Below are 8,904 nucleotides of genomic sequence, written 5' to 3'. Positions count from 1 at the left end.
CGCGACGCGTGCGTCTTCTCTTTTGTTGGTTTTGCGAACCTCACGAGACTCGCGTGTCTCGCACAGCGTGACTAGTCTTGTCCGTGTTCGCCCACCTGTTCGCTCCAGTAAGTCGATCGCGAGTATCATGACAACGAATGTTATGTTCCGTGTAATAATCGGCGACTTGTCGCTTGGTGCACGTGCGTCATCCTTGTTGTCGTAGCTTCGTTACCTTGTGTTTCCGTGTTTCACCAGGGATAGCTGAGATTTCGAGGGGTTCTCGCGAGTGACCTGACAACCTCGCGGTCCAGGATCTGCCACGCGATCATCGCGACGCGTGTGTCGTGTTTCGAGCACCGTAATCTCGTGATAGGTGGTTTGCTAGCCGGCTAAACTGGAACAGTGCTACTGGTACGTTGCAATAGAAGAAGAAACAAACGGTGTGACGAAGAATCTGTTGCAATCGTGTTGGTAATCAGTGAACCAATCTCTCGGTGATAATTAGTGCGAAACACTCCTTGGATTATGACTGTTGGGTAGGTATGCGAAAAAATATTCCAATTATTGATATTTATATGGAAGAGGGTTGAAGTCGTTCGTGTTTGGAATCAGTCAGAATTATCGACGGTGGGATGTTACGAATGTCCATTGCTGACACGATCATCATGATAGTGGATGAACAGTGGAGCGATGGTGCGCTAGGAAGAGAATTAATTGGAGAAATGGTCGTCACGTTCTCACGTTCCACATTATCCATGTTGTACGTTATTAACGCGAATTTCGCGTTCGTCAGCGGTTAAAGCTTCGACTAGAACACAAATATCGTCGCAATAGTATGCAATATGAATCAGCGACATGCTTGGTTATAAAAAAGTATGCTTCTATCGTACGGGAAATGGTAGCGAAAGCTATGTTATACGTTCTTGATCTTTTTGTTAGGGGCGAAGCTTTGTATATTTTTGTCTCAAGCGTGGATCTCATCGGTTCGAAATCGGCTTTGTCAGCCGATTAACATTTCCACTTTGGTATTCGTTGAGATCTCGTTAATGTTTCAAGCCAGCCTCGTTTATCTTTGGACAAGTGACAAGTGTTTTCGCTCGGGGCAAATTTACAATAGGCGCGAGTGCTGGATCCGACCCGGCATAAAAGTCTTCAACTACCGGTATGGCTTGATGATCTCGTTGAAATTTAAATAGATCATCAGACGTTCATCTTGCGTTTCGTAACGTGATTGGGCTTTCCTATCTTCCTACTACACAATCGTGTTTCTACTTCCAATCATTTTAAATTCTTTGAACAGAGCTTGTTGAAAATGAAGTTCTATCCGATCTATTCAAATAAAAGGAGAATAAAATAGAGAAACAAGGTGAACAAAATCGACGAGTCTACTAAGTTTGATATATTGACATGTTACTCGTACGATACTGTGATATACATATATATGTATATAGATTGACGTAGAGATAATCGATAGAACAATTTATGCAAATATAAGAAGCATAAAATCGGCATGGAAATCGATGTAACACGGATAGCGATACTCCGATCGTTCTAAGCGCTGTATCTTAAATCATAGTTATTTTGAAACACGAAACATTTGTCCAGCTCTAGCTATTCATGCTTCTAATCCTTCTGTTTATCGCACATTAATGATTCTGTCAGTAAGGCGTAATGATGAGGCGACTGTTTAGATTGACATCGCCGCTGGCCTTCTCACCTTGACTGGCTGTTGCACGCTTTCGCAATTTAAGCCGGTCAACGTATCGTATCGCGTGTTACAGTGTTACAACGTCCGATTTCTACTGTTTCGCTGTTTTCATTGCTCGATATCGATTCGCGATTATCAGCGCCGTATGAATTCTCCGATCGAGACATATTATGATCGCTTCTACCAGCGTACGTGCGATTTCGATGGCCTTGAAGTTTCAGTTGTACGACATGGCTGCGTGGACCGCATATAGTTGAAACGGTATCGATATTATTAGATCGCTGCTCGACACGTTTCGACAACGATCGTTGTTACGAAAATTTGTCAATGGTTTGCGTCACGTGTCAAATGTGTTCGCTGTTTCGCAGTTTGTTTCGTTTGGCAGTACTGTGCGTTTGTGGGTTTCTTTTAAGTTGCGTAATGGCGGGCGTGAATTATCGTTCGTCTAACGAGCCAAATACAAAGAGCCGATTGTTCCAACGTTTAACCCTCGGCTGGTTGGGTCGTTTCAGACTACGATGCTCAACGAAATAAAGGATACGAACAAGGATATAAAAGGAACGCATTAATAATAAAATTCGCAAGATATGTAAGTGATTCGTATAACGCATATTATACGTATACGGCGTATATGACGCTACTTCCTTTAACGCGCAACGTATCTCCCCGTTATACGACAGTCGGTTGTATATCTTTCATAATTTTTTCGTAATATTTTATGATTCTACGCATCTCGTTGCGTATAATTTAGTTTCTTCAGATTTATAATTTCGATAGTTACATAGCTTCCGTTAGATAACGAGAATGATAATCGATAAATCTTTGAGTAAAGTTCTATAATAGTAACTGTAATAGTCTATTTTTACATATTTAACAATGGAATTGCACGTAGGAAGTTGTACTGGTCAAAAATGGCCCAGTCATCGTCATCATCTGTTTATCGTTCTTAAGTTAAACCGTATAAAGATTCAGTTATTCGTTGCAAAAACAGCGAATTGTAATTTTATTAGGGCAGAAAGATTGTTTCTGGAACCGACGATTTTATTCCCGAAAGATAAAACTTGGTTGTGATGGTATGCTTGCGCCACGTAAAATCAAGCAGAATCTGTACATTCTTGATTCAAGTACTATTAATTGGGTCACGCGTGATGATTCGAATTGCCATGAATTTTCAAACATACTTATTCGATACGATTCGATAATATCACTACTTGAAATTAATATTTCTCCGAATCTGCCTTAACGCCTTTAACGATAAACATGATCATTAATTGCACTGACCGACACCATAAATTTTTCATAATAAAGGAAGCAGCATTTCTCTTTGTTGATTCTTGCGGTTTGAATTATACAAACTCACAATCGGAGATACGAGCTTTCCAATGATAAATAGCAAACATATACTCATTCGAATAATTACTCGTGGTATTGTATTGTACGTCAGCGTTCATAAGTTCGGGGTCACGCATCAATTGATACTCCTAACTGAAATTGTTACAAGAAAATAGTTCGTCTACTGTCAAGTTGTACGCACAGCGATGAAGCAGATTTCGAGAGAATTTCAAATAATATAATATATAAAGTTACTTTATATAATTATCTGAAAAACAACGTTTGAAAATAATCTCCAATAACGCGACGTTAGAGAATCTTTAAGCAAGTTTTTAAATTTGACAATAAATAATGACAAGTTTGCTTTTTAGGTCTGCAGTATACATTTACAATGTATCATTCCATTCTCATGGAATCATTAAAAAGGTTAACAGAAATATTCAAACGAGTCTGATAAATAAATCTGAAAAAGGTCTCGGGGCAAACTTCGATTCTCTTCGTGCGTACGCGATCTACAAACCATAATATCTTCCGCGATAGAAAAGGGAGAAAAGGAAAGGAAACAGGAGGAAATAAAAGGAAAAGAATTTGAAGAACAGAGCGAGCTTACGACATTCGTCGGGTTGTCGAACGTGCGGTGGCTACTGGAGAAAACGCTGTTCCGGCGTCTTTGTCCCGATCGGCACGTCGCTTTATCGTGGCACGTGAGCCTCGTGCCAAAATCACCAGGCACTGGCGACAAATCGGTATCGTGGATTTATTCTCGGCGTCTTTGCCGCGGTGCAGTGTCGAGAAACGATACAGCAAAGTGGAAGCGAATTGTCTTCTGCGAGAGCTTTTGACCGAGAGACCAGGCCAGGAAAGCTGCGATATGTTTTCACGGAGTGGCTGCATCTTCGAAGGCGTTCTGTTCCTTCGACGTAACGGGTCTGGACACGAACTCTCGAGAAGGTGTCTGTATCGGGAAAAGGAACGATTGGCGCGCTGACTCGTGCTCTTTCTTCTTCCGAACCCTTCGCGTGCGAGCTTTTCTCTTAAGCTCGTTATCCACAAGCGTATATGTACAAGCTACCGCCGAATAAGGGTTTGCGTTGTTTTTGGCCAGCTTTCATAATCACTTCGAATTAGAGAATTTTTCTATTAGAATTACACGTTTAGAATTATTATTTTTAATTAGAATCTAATACCGCCATTTTTTTATATTACAAATGAGTGGAATCTATGTAGAAACCGAAGGAATATCTATCTACGAATTACGATCGTAGATAGATCGTTTTATTTCGCTCCGCGTTAATTATAAATCTTGTTATACGATGACTTTATATACCAGTCGCTCCATTCAAGTTTTTCCACCATTCACTTATAATAATTGTTATTTCACAATACTATCAGTTAAGTTATAAACGAGGTTATGGTACGCGAGGTCATTCTTTCGTAACTCTTATCAGACATCCGCCATTCAAGTGTCAATTACCGTTATGGGAACCCAGAATTAGAAATCGGATGAAAATAACTGTGTTATAAACAATATGAAATAGCGAGTTGAAACGAATCTCTAGATTTTATCTCTTTACGTTCGTACAATATGAATTTGTATTAACTTTTTCTGCTAACAAGCGGTAATGCATTTTTTGTATATGTTATGTAATGTGTCGTGCATTGCTGGAAAGAAAACTAGCTGTCCGACACAGGGGCAAGGACGGTACTTTGTATTGTTTACCGTCACACGTTGTTGTATCTATTGTCTTGTTCGTATACGTGACGTTTTCGGCCAATACACGGATTCTGAATTACATTGAGCCTACATGAAATAAGCAATCAGATATGCATTCCTTACGTTAGTCTTCTTTCCAGCAACACACACTACACACTATGCTATACTATTGTTTTACAATCAACATGCCTGACGTGTGCTATGAGCGAGCACGTAGCGATATATTGATCGTCAAGGCAAAATCAGAAAGGAATTTTCCTCATCTATAGATGAACGTATGTATGTATTACGATATTGTGGGTCAGTTTTTACAACGATAGTTCTTATTTCGTTATGAACGGGACGACTCGGTAGACACGAGGAAGACAAGGTTCGTTTCGTATAGACGAGAAGTTTGCGCGTTATTAGAGTATCGCGGAGGATTTTCCGTCGTCGACAATTATGCTATGCAATTATACAACACGGAATGAAATTATACGCTAATGACGTTGCAACATGCTCATCGTGATAATGGATAGGAAACTTGTTTCCCTTCTCCGCGTTTTATTCAAGGCTTCACGATGCGAATGCAAGCGTAATTTTTGTTCAATCTTGTGTGATTTTACTTGCATCATTTGAAATGATGTAATACGTTTATTTTTCCAAGTTAACTTCGATACGATTACACCTACTTGGTACGAAATGCTGCTTCGAGCGAATAATTTTTAGCTAAACGATGCTATTGTCATCTCGTATCGTAATAGCAGGGGAATAATTTAACTGAATCAAAGAAAACATACGCTTTATCACTTACCTTCCCAGTTCGTTGAATAACGTATATGCTGATGTAGAAAAATATAATATATTTCTTTAACGTTATTGTTTATTCTAATTCTTTTTCAAATATTATGTTGCAATAATTTTGAATAAGAATGTCAATTTGTGCGATTAAACGACGTTCAACGATATTCTATACTTCTGGTATCTACAGTGTATTTACTTTAACTGGCATTGAGGAAGACACTTGAAATTATTTTAAGCGTCGAACACGTATGGTTTATTATTGAAATAGACTTACGACGTAGAAATTCGTTTATATTTCAAACGCATTCGGAATAATTGAATTTTTCCGAAAATTATTTCTCCTAAAACCTTCTTCTCCTGTAAAATGTATAGCTGTATTTACCATTGGATTCGTTAAAATATATTATGTTAAAAATATTTGTTTTTTTTTTTTGTTATGAATATCTATATACTGTCAAAAGCATTTGTATATCGATACTATAGCGTATACTACGTACTGCGTAATGCAAGGAAGGTTCTGCGTGTACACAGGGAGTAGATTTTCGACTTGGTGACCTATATGTACAAGAATCTCTGATTACATGTCTCGGATAATCGAGAGTCAGAGAGGCAATGCCCGTATAATTGGAAGTCCAGATAATCGATGTTCGAATAGTTGATATCTAGATAATTGACGTTTTACGGTATTAACAAAGTAGCATTTGTTGACATGGCACAGCGGAATAATCGAAATTATTATTAGGTCGTGAAATTTCGTCAAGATAATCCAAGCAACTGACACAATAATATTATATTATTTTATGCAATGTTTTGAATGAAATTGTTTAAATAGCACGTTGGATGTAATATATCTTTTTTTGTAATAAAAGTCGGCATATTATCATATATTTAAATTCACGGTGGATTCAATTTATATTTTTCCAACTCATGCTATTTAAAAAATATTTTATTAGTAAACGTACTGCAATGTAAATACGTATGTTGAAACTTGAAACTAAAACGGTGACCTGTTATGACCAGCTCTCGGGAAAAATAAGAAAATGATTGGGACCAGAAAATTGTCAGGAGGTTACAAAGTAAAAGAGATTGAAAGGTGACGGATCAAAGACGCGAAACTCGTTTAAAAGGTAAATTCTACAAAAGTCGAAGATGCAGTACGATATTCAAAGTCCTGTTGACTAACCACTTATAAACGAAGAATATCTTTTTAGAATCTATTACAAGACAAAATAATGTATCGAAGCTTCTAGTATTTGGCTTAACGTACGTACACGTATAACAGGTTCGTATAATTTCTCAAAGTTCAAAAGTAAAATCACTATGGTATTCGCTAAAAGAAGTACAAGAGTCGTTGAAAAAAGTACAAATCTGGTGTAGTAAAGAAATTTCGGAAGATGATGGAAAGGAATATATGCATATCGGGAATTTAAATAACAAAACTGAAAATCATTAACTCCTTAACGGCCTGTGACTGAGAGACTGAACCTGTGTCGAAATTAATAGGATAAAATTGTAACACGTGCGAGTATTTTGCAATGCTACGAATGTATCATGCGTTCCGCTCATGGTTGTGTCATGTTAATACGTACAGGTCTTTTGTTTTCGATTATTCCGCATTCTACTTTCAACAATGATGTTTGCGCCGCAGAAGCGTTTGCATCTTGTAAATTACTTCTACAAAGAGTAATTATGTCTTCTTCTTGTATTAGAACAGCCATGTTATTGAGCAATTACAACGATACATTTGTAGGTTTAAGAAAACATTTTGCAATATTAAACTTTAGTTGTTAAAAGCAATTATTATAATTATCGATCATCGTATATCATACTCTGCAGCACAATGGAGGTTGAGGGAAATAGGAAGAGAGACAGAGGTGCATGCCAGAGAGCAGTGACTCATAGTTGATGAAAGAGCAGCGTGTAAAGTACGATAACGCGCATAGCCTGGCCCGAGTCCAATTGTAAGCGCGTGGGAGCCGCGCGATCAAATCGAACGCGTTTACAAGAAACGCCAACTCGTGCTATAATCGAACAGCAAAAGTGGCGATATCGGAACGGACTCGAGGCCAAAGATAAAAAAAGCAGAAGAAAAGAAGCGTTCCGCTGGGTTGCGCGTCGGTATGCTATGCAGATGTAAAACGCCTGCCGTTTGTGTATCGGTTTCGGCGTCAGTGACGGCCGCACGTTTCGCGCTCTCTCTATTTAGATGGTAAAAGAACACTTGCAAAAAAACAACAGCGTTACATAAAAGCAAACGCCGAATGCCAAGCAATAATGCGTTCTGACGTGTACATGAGCGCAAAAGCTGCTCCAATTGTGTCGATTGTTACATACTCACAGATATCGACGTCCACGACCTTTGCCCTAGTCGTCCCTGGAAAACCTCGCGACCACCGAACAGTAATCAGTTATTCCTATTTGACGTGGAAAGCTACTGGATTCTGTAGGATGTTTTTGAGATATTGGAAAAATATTGAATTAAATCTCTAAATATGTGTTAAGTAGCTTACTCGATCGCTGTTCGATTCAGCCGCACGCGTGACTTCTAACGGAAAAACGGAGGACTTTTCCAGGAAAAGAAAAAGTCTTTAATCAAGTGGCATACCATTTGACAGGAACACCAATCTTGGAAGAAATCGAGGAACAATTTCTCGATTATTTCTGGAACAGTCGTCGGTTAGTCGATAAATCTAAGTTGAAAACATAACGTGTCGAAGCTGCGCACGACTCTCGTGGCGGCGTAAAGTTTAATGGTACGTTCCGGTCCGAGGAGAGTAAACTTCTGCCGTCGTTGGTTATCGTTAACCAGCAAAAACCTGCTTCGAACCTTGTTTAGAGCAACGTGGAAAGTGGCGAGAACACTGGGTCGCAGTACACACGCACATATGCGCAACAACAGAGAGCGGGGGAGGAATGAAGTAAACCATAGAAAATTAGTTAATTAGTTTTCCTGGCTCGATGGATGGGCGGTCGTGTTGCGACATAGATTTTAATGTGGTCATTTTCATAGGGCTGCATAGCGTCGGTTATGGTAGCTGTAAGCCAAAGTAATAAAAGAACTCGCAATTTAATCGAAATAGGAAATCATCATTTCGATGAAAAATAAAAATCACGATGTTACTTCCATTTCTATGATTTCGACAGTTTTCCGGTTCCACTTTCATAAATTAATGGAAAAAGTATCTCGGTACGTCTCGATTTTCACGCAGGTAACCAATCTAGCGTGAGAATCGTTGATCATGAAGCTCGTTCTACGGTTTCGCGCTGACTATAACGAACGTCCGTCCCTATGGTTTCCTCAGTGTTTGAGTGTACGTATAACATTCCGCGAATCTTTTGGTGAAACTTTAATTAAAAATTTGAGTACGATGAGGCGTTAATTATT

The 8,904-nt window shown here is 38.8% G+C and overlaps 1 long non-coding RNA gene across 1 annotated transcript; it reads left to right on the top strand.

Annotated features, from left to right (window-relative positions):
• The first annotated feature begins 528 nt into the window (after positions 1-528).
• Positions 529-5,936, top strand: LOC117151968. The gene is made up of 2 exons (XR_004462155.1): positions 529-2,279; positions 3,394-5,936. It is a non-coding gene; the product is annotated as an uncharacterized LOC117151968 (long non-coding RNA).
• Positions 5,937-8,904: the final 2,968 nt, after the last annotated feature.

Source organism: Bombus impatiens, unplaced genomic scaffold, assembly GCF_000188095.3.
Source record: "Bombus impatiens unplaced genomic scaffold, BIMP_2.2 scf_0551, whole genome shotgun sequence".
In the NCBI taxonomy this organism is placed as follows: domain Eukaryota; kingdom Metazoa; phylum Arthropoda; class Insecta; order Hymenoptera; family Apidae; genus Bombus; species Bombus impatiens.
Note: the sequence above shows the minus strand (reverse complement) of the source record. Positions and strands in the feature narration are given on the sequence as shown.